Source organism: Zea mays, chromosome 7 (assembly GCF_902167145.1).
Source record: "Zea mays cultivar B73 chromosome 7, Zm-B73-REFERENCE-NAM-5.0, whole genome shotgun sequence".
Taxonomy (NCBI): domain Eukaryota; kingdom Viridiplantae; phylum Streptophyta; class Magnoliopsida; order Poales; family Poaceae; genus Zea; species Zea mays.
In genome coordinates, this window is record NC_050102.1 from 91,091,132 (window position 1) to 91,109,880 (window position 18,749).

Here is an 18,749-nt window from a genome sequence, read left to right on the forward strand (position 1 = left end):
AAGCAATTCCTGATGAGCTACGAAGCAACCATATCCTTATATGGGGGCAATACTGCAGTCATGGCGAAGTCCTTTGTCATGACAGTCAAAAGTGTGGCTCAAACTTGGTACTCCTCTCTTCGGCCAGGGACAATTACATCATGGCAGAAGCTAAAGGACATGTTAGTGACCAGCTTTCAGGGTTTTTAAACGAAGCCAGTCACTGCCCAAGCTCTCTTTCAGTGTACGCAGGACCAGGAGGAGTATTTGCATGCGTATGTCCGAAGGTTCTTGCACCTGAGAGCTCAAGCACCTATAGTGCCCAATGAGATCGTCGTCGAGGCCATGATCAAGGGGCTCCAGCCAGGACCTACGGTGTAATACTTTGCAAGGAAGCCACCGCAAACTTTGGAGAAGCTTCTCCAGAAAATGGATGAGTACATCAGAGCCGACAATGATTTTCGTCAAAGAAGGGAAGAAGCCTACAGATACTCTGAAATGGCCAGGGGCTTCGGAGGGAGTCACCACGCTCAGCAACATCGCGATCTTTGGGAGGAGTCCGAAGCTCGCACTGTCAACAGCACTGTGCCCGAGTCGAAGCACATTTACTAAAGAATATCCTAATTTGGTGTATCTTATTTTTGTCTGTCATTTTTTTCTTGCATGAATAACAATTCACGAAGGTTTAATCTCCAATTTGATGTAATATTATTGTGGACACATCATCAAGTGTGGAACGCATTCCCATAACAATGCTTCCAAAGCTACAAAGTTGTTCCTAAGAGAGCGCAGAATAAGTTCTGAAGCTACAAAGTCGTTCCTAAAGGAGCGCATAGTAAGTTCTGAAGCTACAAAGTCGTTCCTAAGGGAGCATAGAGTAAGTTTCAAAGCTCAAAAGTCGTTCCTAAGGGAATGCAGAGCCAATATGCCACCGAAATAAAAAGGTGAAGAAGCTCAAAAGTCATTCTTAAGGGAATGCAGAGCTTAAATACCACCGAAATAGAAGGTGAAGAAGCTCAAAAGTCGTTCCTAAGGGGATGCAGAGCTTAAATTCCACCGAAATAGAAGGTGAAGAGACTCAAAAGTCGTTCCTAAGGGGATGCAGAGTCTGGGTGTATTTTCATGTGGGTATGCGTCTTCGGCATAAACATCATGCTGCATCATATCATCGCATCATTTCGCATAGCATTACATCATACATCATATCACATCGGTAACAGAACTGTGGAGAAGCAAAGATGCTTCTTTCAAAATATTTGATGAATGGTACAATGTGCTGAAGCACAAAGTGTACCTTCAACAGCTATAATTTTACATACCAAGAAAATTTTCGTCGACAACAATATTGTATAACAGCTACAGCATAAGAAGGGGTGATTTTTCTTTGCGAAACATGAAAAGAAGGGAAGGTGTTTTTTCGCCGAAGGCTCAAAAACAGGTAAGTACATAGATTTCATGCATCGCAAAGAAATATATTACATTAATATATATACAAATGTTCAATGTTCGACTCATACACAAATATTACATTTCTTAGTACACAAGAATTTAGTCTTCTTTCAATATCTTTTCGACAGCTTCGTCAACAGCTTCTTCGACAATCCTTATCGTTTCTAATGTTGCTGAAAGTCGCCTAGAGGGGGGGGGGTGAATATGGCGAAGCTGAAATTTACAAATATAAACACAACTACAAGCCGGGTTAGCGTTAGAAATAAAAACGAGTCCGCGAGAGAGGGCGCAAAACAAATCCCAAGCGAATAAGCAAGTGAGACACGGAGATTTGTTTTACCGAGGTTCGGTTCTTGCAAACCTACTCCCCGTTGAGGAGGCCACAAAGGCCGGGTCTCTTTCAACCCTTCCCTCTCTCAAACGGTCCCACGGACCGAGTGAGCTTCTCTTCTCAAATCAAAGCCGGGAACAAAACTTCCCCGCAAGGGCCACCACACAATTGGTGCCTCTTGCCTTGATTACAATTGAGTGTTAATCACAAGAGCAAGTGAGAAAGAAAAGAAGCAATCCAAGCGCAAGAGCTCAAAAGAAACACGGCAAATCTCTCTCTCTAATCACTAAAGCCTTTTGTGGAATTGGAGAGGATTTGATCTCTTTTGGTGTGTCTAGAATTGAATGCTAGAGCTCTTGTAGTAGTTGAGAAGTGGAAAACTTGGATGCAATGAATGGTGGGGTGGTTGGGGTATTTATAGCCCCAACCACCAAACTTGACCGTTGGCTGGAGGCGTCTGTTCGATGGCGCACCGGACAGTCCGGTGCACACCGGACAGTCCGGTGCCCCTGCCACGTCATCACTGCCGTTGGATTCTAGCCGTTGGAGCTTCTGACTTGTGGGCCCGCCTGGGTGTCCGGTGCACACCGGACAGGTACTGTTTGCTGTCCGGTGTGCCAGCATGGGCGATTCTGACTTCTGCGCGCGCAGAGCGCGCATTAAATGCGCGGCAGAGAGCCATTGGCGCGGAGATGACCGTTGCTCCAGAGTCACACCGGACAGTCCGGTGCACACCGGACAGTCCGGTGAATTATAGCGGACGAGCCGTTGGCTTTTCCCGAAGCTGGCGAGTTCCTGAGGCTGACCTCCCTTGGCGCACCGGACACTGTCCGGTGTACACCGGACAGTCCGGTGAATTATAGCGCGAGTGCCTCTGGAAATTCCCGAAGGTGGCGAGTTTGAGTCTGAGTCCCCTGGTGCACCGGACAGGTACTGTTCACTGTCCGGTGGCACACCGGACAGTCCGGTGCGCCAGACCAGGGGTGCCTTCGGTTGCCCCTTTGCTCCTTTGTTGAATCCAAAACCTGGTCTTTTTATTGGCTGAGTGTGAACCTTTTACACCTGTATAATCTATACACTTGGGCAAACTAGTTAGTCCAATTATTTGTGTTGGGCAATTCAACCACCAAAATTATTTAGGAACTAGGTGTAAGCCTAATTCCCTTTCAATCTCCCCCTTTTTGGTGATTGATGCCAACACAAACCAAAGCAAACAGAGATGTGCATAATTGAACTAGTTTGCATAATGTAAGTGTAAAGGTTGCTTGGAATTGAGCCAATATAACTTATTACAAGATATGCATGGAATGTTTCTTTCTTATTTAACATTTTGGACCACTCTTGCACCACATGTTTTGTTTTTGCAAATTCTTTTTATGTAAATCCATTTCAAAGTTCTTTTGCAATAGTCAAAGGCAAGTGAAAAAGATAAAGCATTTTCAAGATTTGAAATTTTCTCCCCCTGTTTCAAATGCTTTTCCGTTGACTAAACAAAACTCCCCCTAAATGAGATCCTCCTCTTAGTGTTCAAGAGGGTTTTGATGTATCATTTTGAAATACTACTTTCTCCTCTTTTTGAACACAATAGGATACCAATTGAAAAATATTCAACACTGAGTTTTTGAAATAGGTGGTGGTGCGGTCCTTTTGCTTTGGGCTCCTTTCTCCCCCTTTTTGGCATGAATCGCCAAAAACGGGATCATTAGAGCCCGCGAGGTGCTATCTTCCCCTTTGGTCATGAAAATAAATGAGTTAAGATTATACCAAAGACGAAGTCCTTTTGCTTGGTGCTCATGTTTTCTCCCCCTAGAACGGAGAGTTGCATGGAGAGACAGCGAAGGATGAGTTACGTAGTGGAAGCCTTTGTCTTCGCCGAAGACTCCAATTCCCTTTCAATACACCTGTGACTTGGTTTGAAATAGTCTTGAAAGCACATTAGTCATAGCATATGAAAGAGATGTGATCAAAAGGCATACAAATGAGCTATGAGTGCAAGTTAACAAAAGAAATTCCTAGAATCAAGAATATTTAGCTCATGCCTAAGTTTGTTAAAAGATTGTTCATCAAGAGGCTTGGTAAAGATATCGGCTAATTGATCTTTAGTATTAATGTAAGAAATCTCGATATCCCCCTTTTGTTGGTGATCCCTTAAAAAGTGATACCGAATGGCTATGTGTTTAGTGCGGCTATGCTCGACGGGATTGTCAGCCATTTTGATTGCACTCTCATTATCACATAGCAAGGGGACTTTGGTAAATTTGTAACCGTAGTCCCGCAGGGTTTGCCTCATCCAAAGCAATTGCGCGCAACAATGGCCTGCGGCAATGTACTCGGCTTCGGCGGTGGAAAGAGCGACCGAATTTTGCTTCTTTGAAGCCCAAGACACCAAGGATCTTCCCAAGAACTGGCAAGTCCCCGATGTGCTCTTCCTATTGATTTTGCACCCCGCCCAATCGGCATCCGAATATCCAATCAAATCAAATGTGGATCCCCTAGGATACCAAAGCCCAAACTTAGGAGTATAAGCCAAATATCTCAAGATTCGTTTCACGGCCGTAAGGTGAGCTTCCTTAGGGTCGGCTTGGAATCTTGCACACATGCATACGGAAAGCATAATATCCGGTCGAGATGCACATAAATAAAGTAAAGAACCTATCATTGACCGGTATACCTTTTGATCTACGGACTTACCTCCCGTGTCGAGGTCGAGATGCCCATTAGTTCCCATGGGTGTCTTGATGGGCTTGGCATCCTTCATTCCAAACTTGGTTAAGATGTCTTGAGTGTATTTTGTTTGGCTAATGAAGGTGCCCTCTTGGAGTTGCTTTACTTGGAATCCTAAGAAATACTTCAACTCCCCCATCATAGACATCTCGAATTTCTGTGTCATGATCCTACTAAACTCTTCACATGTAGACTCGTTAGTAGACCCAAATATAATATCATCAACATAAATTTGGCATACAAACAAGTCATTTTCAAGAGTTTTAGTAAAGAGTGTAGGATCGGCCTTGCCGACTTTGAAGCCATTAGAAATAAGGAAATCTCTTAGGCATTCATACCATGCTCTTGGGGCTTGCTTGAGCCCATAAAGCGCCTTAGAGAGCCTATAGACATGGTTAGGGTACTCACTGTCTTCAAAGCCGGGAGGTTGCTCAACATAGACCTCTTCCTTGATTGGTCCATTGAGGAAGGCACTTTTCACGTCCATTTGATAAAGCTTAAAGCCATGGTAAGTAGCATAGGCCAATAATATGCGAATTGACTCAAGCCTAGCTACGGGTGCATAGGTTTCACCGAAATCCAAACCTTCGACTTGTGAATACCCTTTGGCCACGAGTCGAGCTTTGTTCCTTGTCACCACACCATGCTCATCTTGCTTGTTGCGGAAGACCCATTTGGTTCCTACAACATTTTGGTTAGGACGTGGAACTAAATGCCATACCTCGTTCCTCGTGAAATTGTTGAGCTCCTCTTGCATTGCCACCACCCAATCCGAATCTTGAAGTGCTTCCTCTATCCTGTGGGGCTCAATAGAGGAAACAAAAGAGTAATGTTCACAAAAATGTGCAACACGAGATCGAGTGGTTACCCCCTTATGAATGTCGCCGAGGATGGTGTCGATGGGGTGATCTCGTTGGATTGCTTGGTGGACTCTTGGGTGTGGCGGCCTTTGCTCTTCATCCTCCTTGTCTTCCTCATTTGTATCTCCCCCTTGATCATTGCTATCATCTTGAGGTGGCTCATTTGCTTGATCTTCAACTTTATCAACTTGAGCTTCATCCTCATTTTCAGTCGGTGGAGATGCTTGCATGGAGGAGGATGGTTGATCTTGTGCAATTGGAGGCTCTTCGGATTCCTTAGGACACACATCCCCAATGGACATGTTCCTTAGCGCTATGCATGGAGCCTGTTCTTCACCTATCTCATCAAGATCAACTTGCTCTACTTGAGAGCCGTTAGTTTCGTCAAACACAACGTCACAAGAAACTTCAACAAGTCCTGAGGACTTGTTAAAGACTCTATATGCCCTTGTGTTTGAGTCATAACCAAGTAAAAAGCCTTCTACAGTCTTAGGAGCAAATTTAGATTTTCTACCTCTTTTAACAAGTATAAAGCATTTGCTACCAAAAACTCTAAAATATGAAATGTTGGGCTTTTTACCGGTTAGGAGTTCATATGATGTCTTCTTGAGGATTTGGTGAAGATATAATCGGTTGATGGCGTAGCAAGCGGTGTTGACCGCCTCCGCCCAAAACCGATCCGAAGTCTTGTATTCATCAAGCATGGTTCTTGCCATGTCCAAAAGAGTTCTATTTTTCCTCTCCACTACACCATTTTGTTGAGGCGTGTAGGGAGAAGAGAACTCATGCTTGATGCCTTCCTCCTCAAGAAAGCCTTCAATTTGAGAGTTCTTGAACTCCGTCCCGTTGTCACTTCTTATTTTCTTGATCCTTAAACCGAACTCATTTTGAGCCCGTCTCAAGAATCCCTTTAAGGTTTCTTGGGTTTGAGATTTTTCCTGTAAAAAGAATGCCCAAGTGAAGCGAGAATAATCATCCACAATAACAAGACAATACTTACTCCCGCCGATGCTTATGTAAGCAATCGGGCCGAATAGATCCATGTGGAGTAGCTCAAGCGGCCTGTCGGTCGTCATGATGTTCTTGTGTGGATGATGGATTCCAACTTGCTTCCCCGCTTGACATGCGCTACAAATCCTGTCTTTCTCAAAATGAACATTTGTTAATCCTAAAATGTGCTCTCCCTTTAGAAGCTTATGAAGATTCTTCATCCCAACATGGGCTAGTCGGCGGTGCCAGAGCCAACCCATGTTAGTCTTAGCAATTAAGCATGTGTCAAGCTCAGCTCTATCAAAATCTACTAAGTATAGCTGACCCTCTAACACACCCTTAAATGCTATTGAATCATCACTTCTTCTAAAGACAGTGACACCTACATCAGTAAAAAGACAGTTGTAACCCATTTGACATAATTGGGAAACAGAAAGCAAGTTGTAGTCTAAAGAATCAACAAGAAAAACATTGGAAATAGAATGGTCAGGAGATATAGCAATTTTACCAAGTCCTTTGACCAAACCTTGATTTCCATCCCCGAATGTGATAGCTCGTTGGGGAACTTGGTTTTTCTCATATGAGGAGAACATCCTTTTCTCCCCGGTCATGTGGTTTGTGCACCCGCTGTCGAGTATCCAACTTGAGCCCCCGGATGCATAAACCTACAAAACAATTTTAGTTCTTGATTTTAGGTACCCAAACGGTTTTGGGTCCTTTGGCATTAGACACAAGAACTTTGGGTACCCAAACACAAGTCTTGGAACCCTTGTGTTTGCCCCCAACAAACTTGGCAACTACTTTGCCGGATTTGTTAGTAAGCACATAAGAAGCATCAAAAGTTTTAAATGAAATGGCATGATCATTTGATGCATTAGGAGTTTTCTTTCTAGGCAACTTGGCACGGGTTGGTTGCCTAGAGCTAGATGTCTCACCCTTATACATAAAAGCATGATTAGGGCCAGAGTGAGACTTCCTAGAATGAATTTTCCTAATTTTGTCCTCGGGATAACCGGCAGGGTATAAAATGTAACCCTCGTTATCCTGAGGCATGGGAGCCTTGCCCTTAACAAAATTTGACAATCTTTTAGGAGGGGCACTAATTTTGACATTGTCTCCCCTTTGAAAGCCAATGCCATCCTTAATGCCAGGGCGTCTCCCATTATAAAGCATGCTACGAGCAAATTTAAATTTCTCATTTTCTAAGTTGTGCTCGGCAATTTTAGCATCAAGTTTAGCTATATGATCATTTTGTTGTTTAATTAAAGCCATATGATCATGAATAGCATTAACATCAACATCTCTACATCTAGTACAAATAGATACATGCTCAACAATAGATGTAGAGGGTTTGCAAGAATTAAGTTCAACAATCTTAGCATGAAGAATATCATTTTTATCTCTAAGATCGGAAATTGTAACTTTGCAAACATCAAAATCTTTAGCCTTAGCAATTAAATCTTCATTCTTTAATCTAAGGCTAGCAAGAGAAATGTTTAATTCTTCAATCTTAGCAAGCAAATCATCATTATTATCTCTAGGATTGGGAATTAAAACATTACAAACATGTGAATCAACCTTAGCATTTAAACTAGCATTTTCATGTCTAAGGTTGTCAATCATCTCACGGCAAGTGCTTAGCTCACTAGATAATTTTTCACATTTCTCAATTTCTAGAGCATAAGCATTTTTAACCTTAACATGTTTCTTGTTTTCTTTAATTAGACAATCCTCTTGGGCATCCAAAAGGTCATCCTTTTCATGAATAGCACTAACTAATTCATTTAATTTTTCTTTTTGAGCTATGTTAAGGTTGGCAAAGAGGGAACGCAAATTATCCTCCTCATCACTAGCATTATCATCACTAGAAGATTCATATTTAGTGGAGGAGTTGGATTTAACCTTCTTCTTTTTGCCGTCCTTTGCCATGAGGCACTTGTGGCCGACGTTGGGGAAGAGGAGTCCCTTGGTGACGGCGATGTTGGCGGCGTCCTCGTCGTCGGAGGAGTCGCTTGAGCTTTCGTCGGAATCCCATTCCCGACAAACATGGGCATCGCCGCCCTTCTTCTTGTAGTACCTTTTCTTCTCCTTTCTTCTCCCCTTCTTGTCGTCGCCTCGGTCACTGTCACTAGATATAGGACATTTAGCAATAAAATGACCGGGCTTACCACACTTGTAGCAAACCTTCTTGGAGCGGGACTTGTAGTCCTTCCCCTTCCTTTGCTTGAGGATTTGGCGGAAGCTCTTGATGACGAGCGCCATTTCCTCATTGTCGAGCTTGGAGGCGTCTATTGGTTGTCTACTTGGTGTAGACTCCTCCTTCTTCTCCTCCGTTGCCTTGAATGCAACTGGTTGGGCTTCGGATGGGTCGCCAAGCTCGTTGATTTTCCTCGAGCCTTCTATCATGCACTCAAAACTTACAAAATGCCCGATAACTTCCTCGGGGGTCATTTTAGTATATCTAGGATTACCACGAATCAATTGAACTTGAGTGGGATTAAGAAAAATGAGAGATCTTAAAATAACATTTACCACTTCGTGGTCATCCCACTTCTTGCTCCCGAGGTTGCGCACTTGGTTCACCAGAGTCTTGAGCCGGTTGTACATGTGTTGTGGCTCCTCCCCTTTGCGAAGCCGAAACCGACCGAGCTCCCCCTCGATCGTTTCCCGCTTGGTGATCTTGGTGAGCTCATCTCCTTCGTGCGCGGTTTTGAGCACATCCCAAACCTCCTTGGCGCTCTTCAACCCTTGTACTTTGTTATACTCCTCTCTACTTAGAGAGGCGAGGAGTATTGTCGTTGCTTGAGAGTTGAAGTGCTCGATTTGGGCCACCTCATCCTCATCATAGTTCTCATCCCCTACCGATGGTACCTGTGCACCAAACTCAACAACATCCCATATACTTTTGTGGAGCGAGATTAGATGAAATCGCATTAAATCGCTCCACCTAGCGTAATCTTCACCATCAAAAGTTGGTGGTTTTCCTAATGGGACGGAAAGTAAAGGTGTATGTTTGGAAATGCGAGGGTAGTGTAGGGGGATCTTACTATACTTCTTGCGCTCTTGGCGCTTAGAAGTGACGGATGGCGCATCGGAGTCGGAGGTTGATGTTGATGAAGTGTCGGTCTCGTAGTAGACCACTTTCCTCATCCTCTTGTGCTTGTCGCCTTTCCGATGCGGCTTGTGGGAAGAAGATTTCTCCTTCTTCTCTTTGTGGTGAGAAGAGGAAGACTTTTTCTCCTTCCGTTTGCAGGAGTCCTTCTTCTTCTCCTTCCTCTTGGTGCGGGACTCTTCCGATGAAGTGCTCCCGTGGCTTGTAGTGGGCTTTTCGCCGGTCTCCATCTCCTTCTTGGCGTGATCTCCCGACATCACTTCGAGCGGTTAGGCTCTAATGAAGCACCGGGCTCTGATACCAATTGAAAGTCGCCTAGAGGGGGGGGTGAATAGGGCGAAGCTGAAATTTACAAATATAAACACAACTACAAGCCGGGTTAGCGTTAGAAATAAAAACGAGTCCGCGAGAGAGGGCGCAAAACAAATCCCAAGCGAATAAGCAAGTGAGACACGGAGATTTGTTTTACCGAGGTTCGGTTCTTGCAAACCTACTCCCCGTTGAGGAGGCCACAAAGGCCGGGTCTATTTCAACCCTTCCCTCTCTCAAACGGTCCCACGGACCGAGTGAGCTTCTCTTCTCAAATCAAAGCCGGGAACAAAACTTCCCCGCAAGGGCCACCACACAATTGGTGCCTCTTGCCTTGATTACAATTGAGTGTTAATCACAAGAGCAAGTGAGAAAGAAAAGAAGCAATCCAAGCGCAAGAGCTCAAAAGAAACACGGCAAATCTCTCTCTCTAATCACTAAAGCCTTTTGTGGAATTGGAGAGGATTTGATCTCTTTTGGTGTGTCTAGAATTGAATGCTAGAGCTCTTGTAGTAGTTGAGAAGTGGAAAACTTGGATGCAATGAATGGTGGGGTGGTTGGGGTATTTATAGCCCCAACCACCAAACTTGACCGTTGGCTGGAGGCGTCTGTTCGATGGCGCACCGGACAGTCCGGTGCACACCGGACAGTCCGGTGCCCCTGCCACGTCATCACTGCCGTTGGATTCTAGCCGTTGGAGCTTCTGACTTGTGGGCCCGCCTGGGTGTCCGGTGCACACCGGACAGGTACTGTTTGCTGTCCGGTGTGCCAGCATGGGCGATTCTGACTTCTGCGCGCGCAGAGCGCGCATTAAATGCGCGGCAGAGAGCCGTTGGCGCGGAGATGACCGTTGCTCCAGAGTCGCACCGGACAGTCCGGTGAATTATAGCGGACGAGCCGTTGGCTTTTCCCGAAGCTGGCGAGTTCCTGAGGCTGACCTCCCTTGGCGCACCGGACACTGTCCGGTGTACACCGGACAGTCCGGTGTACACCGGACAGTCCGGTGAATTATAGCGCGAGTGCCTCTGGAAATTCCCGAAGGTGGCGAGTTTGAGTCTGAGTCCCCTGGTGCACCAGACAGGTACTGTTCACTGTCCGGTGGCACACCGGACAGTCCGGTGCGCCAGACCAGGGGTGCCTTCGGTTGCCCCTTTGCTCCTTTGTTGAATCCAAAACCTGGTCTTTTTATTGGCTGAGTGTGAACCTTTTACACCTGTATAATCTATACACTTGGGCAAACTAGTTAGTCCAATTATTTGTGTTGGGCAATTCAACCACCAAAATTATTTAGGAACTAGGTGTAAGCCTAATTCCCTTTCAGTTGCCTTCATGGCCGGATCGGCTTCGGGATCATATGGCTCAGGTGGCGGTGAAAGTTCAGCTGTAGTAAAGAACAAGTTGCTAATCCGAAGCTAGAAACAAACGCCAAAGCTAAAAATCTGTAATAATACCTATACGCCTTGCGCGCTCAGCAGCCGCTTCGGCTCGCTTAGCTTCTTCTAGGGCGTCATGGGATTCTTTTTCATTTTTCTTTATAGCTTCGTCGGCTATCTCGCGGCCGCCCTTCATCCAAACATTGGAATAGAATTTCCCGCCCTTCAAGGTAGCTTCGGCCGAAGGCTCCTTCGTGTTGTCTATGGAGAAGACGGTTTTTGCCTGGGTTGCAGCTTTAACATGTTCACAACCAGTTTTCTCCAAAATTGCTGCAACCCCTCGGGCACCGGCGATGGCGCAGAAATCCCCACGGTCGCTAAGTATTTCGTCAAAGGCTTCAGCTTCTTCACCGATCCATTCAATGATTCTTTCGGGATCGCCTCGAATAAATTTTTACTCCGATGAGTATGCACCCACCTTTGCAAAACTCTCTTTTAATTTCTTAGCACAATCCAAGGATTTCTCATAATATCTCTCATTCGATTGACGAAGCTCATCCACATTCTTTTGTAATCTTGAACTAGTCCATTCGCTTATTTCTTTTTTCGCTTTCGCCACTTCAAAATCCTCATTCTTTTCAGCAAGTTTTTTCTTTAGGTTTTCAACTTCGGCTTTATGAGCTTCGGATTGTGCATTAAGTTTTGCTTCGCTGCTCTTCAGCGTATCCACTAAGGAAAGCATAATTTTATCTTTTATAAAGGCTTCATTTCTCAGTCTGATGACCTCTGACCGAAGGTTCCCAAGGGCTATTTGGCAGCTTTCATCTTTCGCATTATTTTGTGCCCTTAAAGCATTGCCTAAGATTAAGCCCTACAAAAACAGAAGTGGGAATCAACATACAATAATAAAAAAGATACAAAAAATAATATGTTTATAAGTCAAAACATCTGTACCTTCAGACTGTTATAAGCGAGGTTGTCTGCAAGGTCATCTTTCGACATCGCAGATAGGCCAAGCTCTAGCTTCGGGAATCCTATATTCCTTGCCATCTCCCGACAAACAGATATTTTCTTGTTGTCCGGAAGGCAGTACAAAAAATTATCTTCGCCAGTGCCATTAAACACAAGGGATCCCGGGGGATACTGAAAATCTTTAGCATATTACACAGCTTCGGCGACCTGTTCCTTTGATAGCTTTTTACCTGCCGCGTGGCACACTATAAATTCCAATCCCTCAGAAGAAGCTTCGGCGGCAGAGAATTCAGATTCTTTGTTGGTTCTCTCTTCTTCTAACGGTAACAGAGCTTTTGCAGCATCCGAGGGCTCTTGTTCAGTATCCTTTTTAACAAGTTCCGCATGCCCTATTTTTGCGGGAACTGAGGGCCCAACTTCAGCCTCAACCCGAGTTACAACAGCTTCGGTGGTCTCCTTTATATTTTTCTCACTCATCCTGGGCACTTCTTTAGAGGCAGGAGTTGGTACCTTTATCGACTCTATGACAGTGTCTAGTACGCTGGCCATTCTCCTTCCCTTTGGAGTTACTGCAGGAATTTTTGTTGTCTCTGCCAATTTCCTCAATTCTGGCTCTTCGGCCTTTTTTGCCATAGCCTCGGCAGGACACTTCAGCACATCGGTTGTTTTGGCTTTTGGCTGCTCCGCTGCTGCCTTCGGTTTCGGCACTTCAGCCGATTCTCCCTTGGCTTCAGCAGGAGCAGGGAACTTTGGCTCAACATCGGAAGAAGGCCCCTCAACAAGCTTCGCCACCCTGACCGTTTCAATGTACCTAGGCCGGTGTGTCAAAACTTTAATCTTTTTTCCCTTCGGCGTGGCAGAGATGGCCGAAGCAGCAACCTTTCTTTTCTTTCCCTGCTTTTGTGAGGGATAGCAATAGTCTGGGTACACAAAACCAATCACATCAATAACTCTATTTAATCTCTTCTTGCCTTGTCCTCCGAAGGCTAATGTCATGGCATCATCTTTGGCCCTTGTGTAGGCCCCAAGCAATTTGTCACTAGTTGCCTCAATACGATCCAGCCAGGCATCGTTTGGCTCATCAAATTGATCTCTGTATCTGAAGGTGTATTTCAGGTAAACTAAGCCGCCTTGACTGGACCCGACAACAGCTTCCTTCGGCATCTCCCAGCCACTTCCAAGAGGCTACACTCTATAGGCAATATGCTCCTGGACTATGTCCCTGGTGCCAATATAAGTGCACACATTGTTAAAGGCCATCTGGCATGCTTGAATATCATTTCCAAGGGTAGTGGCTGGCCTTCTAATGCTGAAGCGAGACCAAATAGGGCGTTGAATGATCCCCTTTATATCTTCTCTTTCAGCTAAGTCGTTCTTCACATAAAACCACTCTTGCATCCAGGCTCCTGGCCACCTCTTCCGAAATGTTGGGACTGAATAGCTCACATCAGAGCGAGGCACGAAGCCGTAACAACCAAAATTATATGATATTGTTCCTTGCTAGTAGCCTTCGTCTCATAGGACAACTCATGCATATTGCAGAAGCATTTTGCATTCGGCTCCAAACCCTGGCTTCTCATAGCCCAAACGAAAATCCCCATTCTAATGATGGCTTCGGGGGTAATCTGATGAATGTAAATTTCAAAAGCCTTCAAGACATTAACTAAAAATTTCCTCAGGGGAACCGAAGCCCTGCCTTCATGAAACTCCTGTAGACAACAACTTCGTCTACTTCGGGCGCAGGGGCAGTGCTATCTCCTCCAGCCCTCACAATAGAAATATCGCGGATGTATCTTCCTTTTATATCATCAATCTGACTCTGCTTGATGGTTGATTTTCCAAAGATGGTATGACTCGGCCGCCAGGGCCGACCTTCGGCATCTTCATTTCCACCTTCCAAGTCAAAACTTTCACTGTCGCCGGAATCCTCAGATAACCCAGCCAACATTTCATTGGTGATTTTCTCTATATTTGTCTTCTCCATAGCTTCATAAAACCCAGCCAGTGCAGGGTCAACAATCTTCTTCTCTTCAGCCATTTAATCAATGGTTGCACAAATGCAGAAGCTTAAAATTTAATCAAAACTCAGCAGAGCAAGAAAATTTAGAATGACAAAAGTAGCGGAAGCAACTGAAATGGCACATCAAATGCTGTCAATGTGATTTCCTATTTATAAGCCTAGCACCACATGACTTGGTGGGCCCAGCATGTCAGTGTCTTTCGCTATTCTAGCGAAGGGAAGGTGTTTTTTCGGACCTTCGGATAAAGGCCTTCGTTCACGTTGCAGTCTGAATTTGTTACAAAGAAACAAATTAATAGTGCGAGGGGCTACTGTTGGGGGCCTTCCCTTTCTGAAGGTCCTCAAAAACGTGACTAACCATATGTTTTTAGTATGACAGACTATTACAGGAAGCTTTGGCTTTAGGATAAAGGCGTGTGATATGAGGATACAGCCCGAAGGCAACATGGATGGACGCCGAAGCTATGGCTAAAGGAGCTTCGGCTTGGCATATTAACGAAGATGAACGACGAAACCGACCTAAGGGAGAAAAGACTACTTAGTCCTTAATAGTTTGCATTATGGTTAAGAGTAGATGTCAGGGACATGGATGTAATCTTATCCGGGCTGCATCACGTGCCTATAAATAGATGAACAGTAACATCGTACTGTTCACTCTGAATTGTAATCACTCTCGCGTCACTCTCGCATTTTTACCTTCTGGCAAGCCGAAGGTATTGATGTAATATTAATACCATTAATGTTTATCCATGTTTATAAAATAAGAATATAAATAGTCTAATGATTTGTATGATTATTCATATTATTTTGTGTTTCATATGTCTTTATTTATATTCGTTCACTGAGATGATGAAGGTATGCCCTTCATGACCTTCATCTGAAGATCATTATATCCCAAAGGAGATAATGCTTTGAAGGACGAAGGTCTCTAATCGTTTACAATTGTGTTGCTTTGTTCTTGATGTATAGCATTCGAGAACAAGGACCAACGGGGTTAAAGCTGAGCATTGCTTTTATAAGTTGGTCAAAATTTTATTAGCAGTTACAAAATGTTAGTAAATACCAAACCATAGTAATAGTAAATCAAAATAATAATAAATTCCAATACGATGCAAATGACAAATTGAATTTAATTCCATAAATTAATCATGTGAGTGTCCGAGCCGCTCATGACCGTGAGCACGACTGATATACCAGTTTTACACTCTGCCGAAGTTGCACATCTTTACCCACAAGTCATGTTACCCATCTGTCAAGGGATCGTGACTCCCATACACCTCTACCAAGGAAGCGAGGCAGTGTAACACTACTGAAAGGATCACGATGCCCAAGAGGGGGGTGGGCTTTTCTAAAATTCAACAATAATTAAACCCTAAGCAAGAGCCCAACTTCACCCCAACAACTAGCGATAAGAGAATATTACTAGAAATACAACAATACTAAGATAATGCTTCAACTACTTGCTAAACAAATGCACAAAGTAAAATGCTTGAATTAAATGCGGAATGTAAAGTAAAGTTTAAAAGACTCCTCCAATTTTTCCCGAGGTATCGAAGAGTCGACACTCTTCCCTAGTCCTCGTTGGAGCACACGCGCAAGGGTATCGCTCCCCCTTAATCCTCACAAGAACCAAGTGCTCACTATGAGGTGATCCTTTGCCACTCCGGCGCGGTGGATCCCTCACGACCACTTACAATCTCGAGTCGGGTCACCAACAAATCCTCCAAGGTGATCACCATGCTCCCAACGCCACCAAGTCCGGTGTGCCAGCTAAAAATCCATTTCTCAACTCGTTGCTCTCGGGTTTGCGCGAGGGGAGAGGCTCTTCCCCAGGCCAGACTGGCCCCACTATCGGAGGGTGCACCAGACAATCTGGTGCACACCGCACAGTCCGGTGCCCCTAAGACAGAAACCCTAATTCTTATTTCCTTCTATTTTTCGAATCTGTTTTCGTTCTAACTCGTGAGTGTGTTATAGAGTGACACCTAGCACTAGATGTAAGTGTGAATATGCACCAACACTACACTAGAACTCTCTTGGTCAAACTACTCATCGACAACTCCTCTTTATAGTACGACTAAAATAAAATAGAAGACCTAACTCTATACCGAGTGTCCGCAACTTCTTGACACTCGGAATACGAAGACCTTCATCTTTTGATTCGTCGTTTCAGCCGTCGCTTCAAGTTCTTATCTCGGGGATTATTTTCACTGTGGTAGTACAACTTCCTATAATGCGACCTAACTTACCATTGTCTCTGCAAAACACACGTTAGTCACATATAATATTAAGTTGTCATTAATCACTAAAGCCAACCAGGGCCTAGATGCTTTCAATCTCCCCCTTTTTGGTGATTGATGACAATCCTACAAGAGTGTCAGAGTAGTTTGTTTGTTTTTTCTGTCAATAGAGAAGATGCTTAGTTATACTCAATAATTTTGATAGAAAGAGCGTGTAAAATAATAATGTCGGCGTTTCGAACCCGCGAGGACCGTCAACCGACCAGTGAATTTATTGCTGCATGCCCCTACCCAGATGGGTTGATGCAAGATGGAACACAAGAGAGGGAATGAGGTTTATAATATCTTGCACCAGGGTGCTCGTAGTAGGGGTTACAAGCGTCGCGAGAGAGCGAGGGCGAGAGCGAGAGAGAGAGAGAAAGAGGGAGAGAGAGGGAGTCTAGCCCTGAGGTGAGGCGTCTGAGTTAGCCTTCATCGCGTCTCTCCTACTCCACCTGCCTCTCTCCGCTTGCCCTGTCCTTGCGTTCCTGTGTATGCGTCCCTCTGTGTGAACGTGCCTTAGGAAGGCCCTGGACATCCCCTTTTATAGATACAAGGAGATGGCCCAGCTGTACAATGGGGGTGTAGCTATGTGCTAACGTGGCTGGCGGACAAGTGCCTTGAGCCCTATACATGTGGTAACGTGGCCGTCGGAGAAGTGCCTTGAGCCCTGTGGAAGCACAGCTGGCGGTGCGACATGGACCCTGCTGACGTTCCCTTGCTTCCGTAAGGAGCTGAGAGCCATCGACGTCATGGTGGCACGCGGGGAACCATCATTACCTGCTATCGGAGTAGTTTGATGTAACTCCGGTCTTGTTCCTTCGTAGCAAAGGGTGGCTAGCTAGCAGTAGGGTAATGATGCCTCTCCTGTAGCGTAGTCGGTCCGAGGCCGAGGTTGGGCGAGGCAGAGTCTTCTTCTGAGGCCGAGGTTGAGGTCGGGCGAGGATGTGACTCCTCCCGAGGCCGAGGCTGAGGCCGAGGCCTGAGGTCGGGCGAGACGGGGACCTTTCCCCGAGGCCGAGGCCTGGGGTTGGGCGAGGCGAAGACCTTCCCCAATGCCGGGGCTAAGGCCAAGGCCTGGGGTCGGGCGAGGTGGAGCTCCCTGTCGTGCCTGAGGCTGAACTCGGGAGTGGTTGTGACTTACTGTTGTTAGTCTTGCCCGGGTGGTTGGCACAGTAGCCGGAGCGGGGCGAACAGTGCTATTTCCTTGTCAGAACGATCAGTAAAGGGGCGAAGTGACTGCGGTCACTTCGACCTTGCCGACTGAGGCACGCGTGTCAGGATAAGGTGTCAGGCGATCCCTGCATTAAATGCGCATGCGATACGGTTCGTTGGTAGGGCGTTCTAGCCGAGGTCGCTGCACGACAAAGTTCGCCCGAGCTTAGCCTCGGGTGAGACAGGGGTGTGTCTACCGACTGAGGAGGCCCTCGGGCGAGGCAGGAATCCGGCCGGGACTACTGTCCTTGCCCGAGGCTAGGCTCGGATGAGGTCGCGTCCCTTGGTAGACAAGGCCTTGACTTGAACCGTGCTTTATCAGTTGTTTATGGTTTGTTCTGAAGATGTTTTCCAGCCGTGTTTAGGAGCCTTGGGGGTACCCCTAATTACGGTACCCGACAGTAGCCCCCGAGCCTCGAAGGGAGTGTGGGCACTCGCTTGGAGGTTTTGCCGGATTTTTGCATGGGGACTGGCCTCTTCCGGTTATGTTTGGTTCCGATGGGTGCGCGCGAGCGCACCCGTTGGGTGTAGCCCCCGAGGCCTCGGAGGAGTGGTTTGACTCCTCTGAGGTCTTAATTCTTTTTGCGATGCCTCGGTCGGCCTTGTTGTTCCCTCATGCGGCCTGGTTGTAGCCCGGGTGCACGGTCAGCCTCCGAGTTTTTACGCTGGTTTTGTTGACGTGGTCAACAGTTTGGTCGTAGCCTGGTGCGAGAGCAGCCCCCGAGCCTCTGCACGGAGCGAGAGGACGATCAAGGACAGTCTCGACTTTTATTGTACGCCCCTTCGTCGCCTCTCCAAAAGGAGGAAGGGGGAAAGCGCCGTGTTACCCTCGGGGGGCACCGAACACGGTGTTTCCAGTGAGTTGCTAACGGGTGATCCGAGTGGACGCCCGAGCCCTGTTCGATAAGGGTCGGCTAGTGGCCCGGAGGCGTGCTCCAAAAGTACCTGCGGGTGATTTGCTGGACCCGGACCCATTCGATAGGGTCCGAGGGCTCGGTGCCTCCCTCCGGTGGGATTCCATTACAAATCGTTCCCGCTGGTCTCGGAAATGTCCTAGGGTACCTTGGGAGCGTAGCCCGAGCCTCGGCCATGTAACGGACGTACCCAGGGTCATCCCTGACTCTACGTGCTCTGGA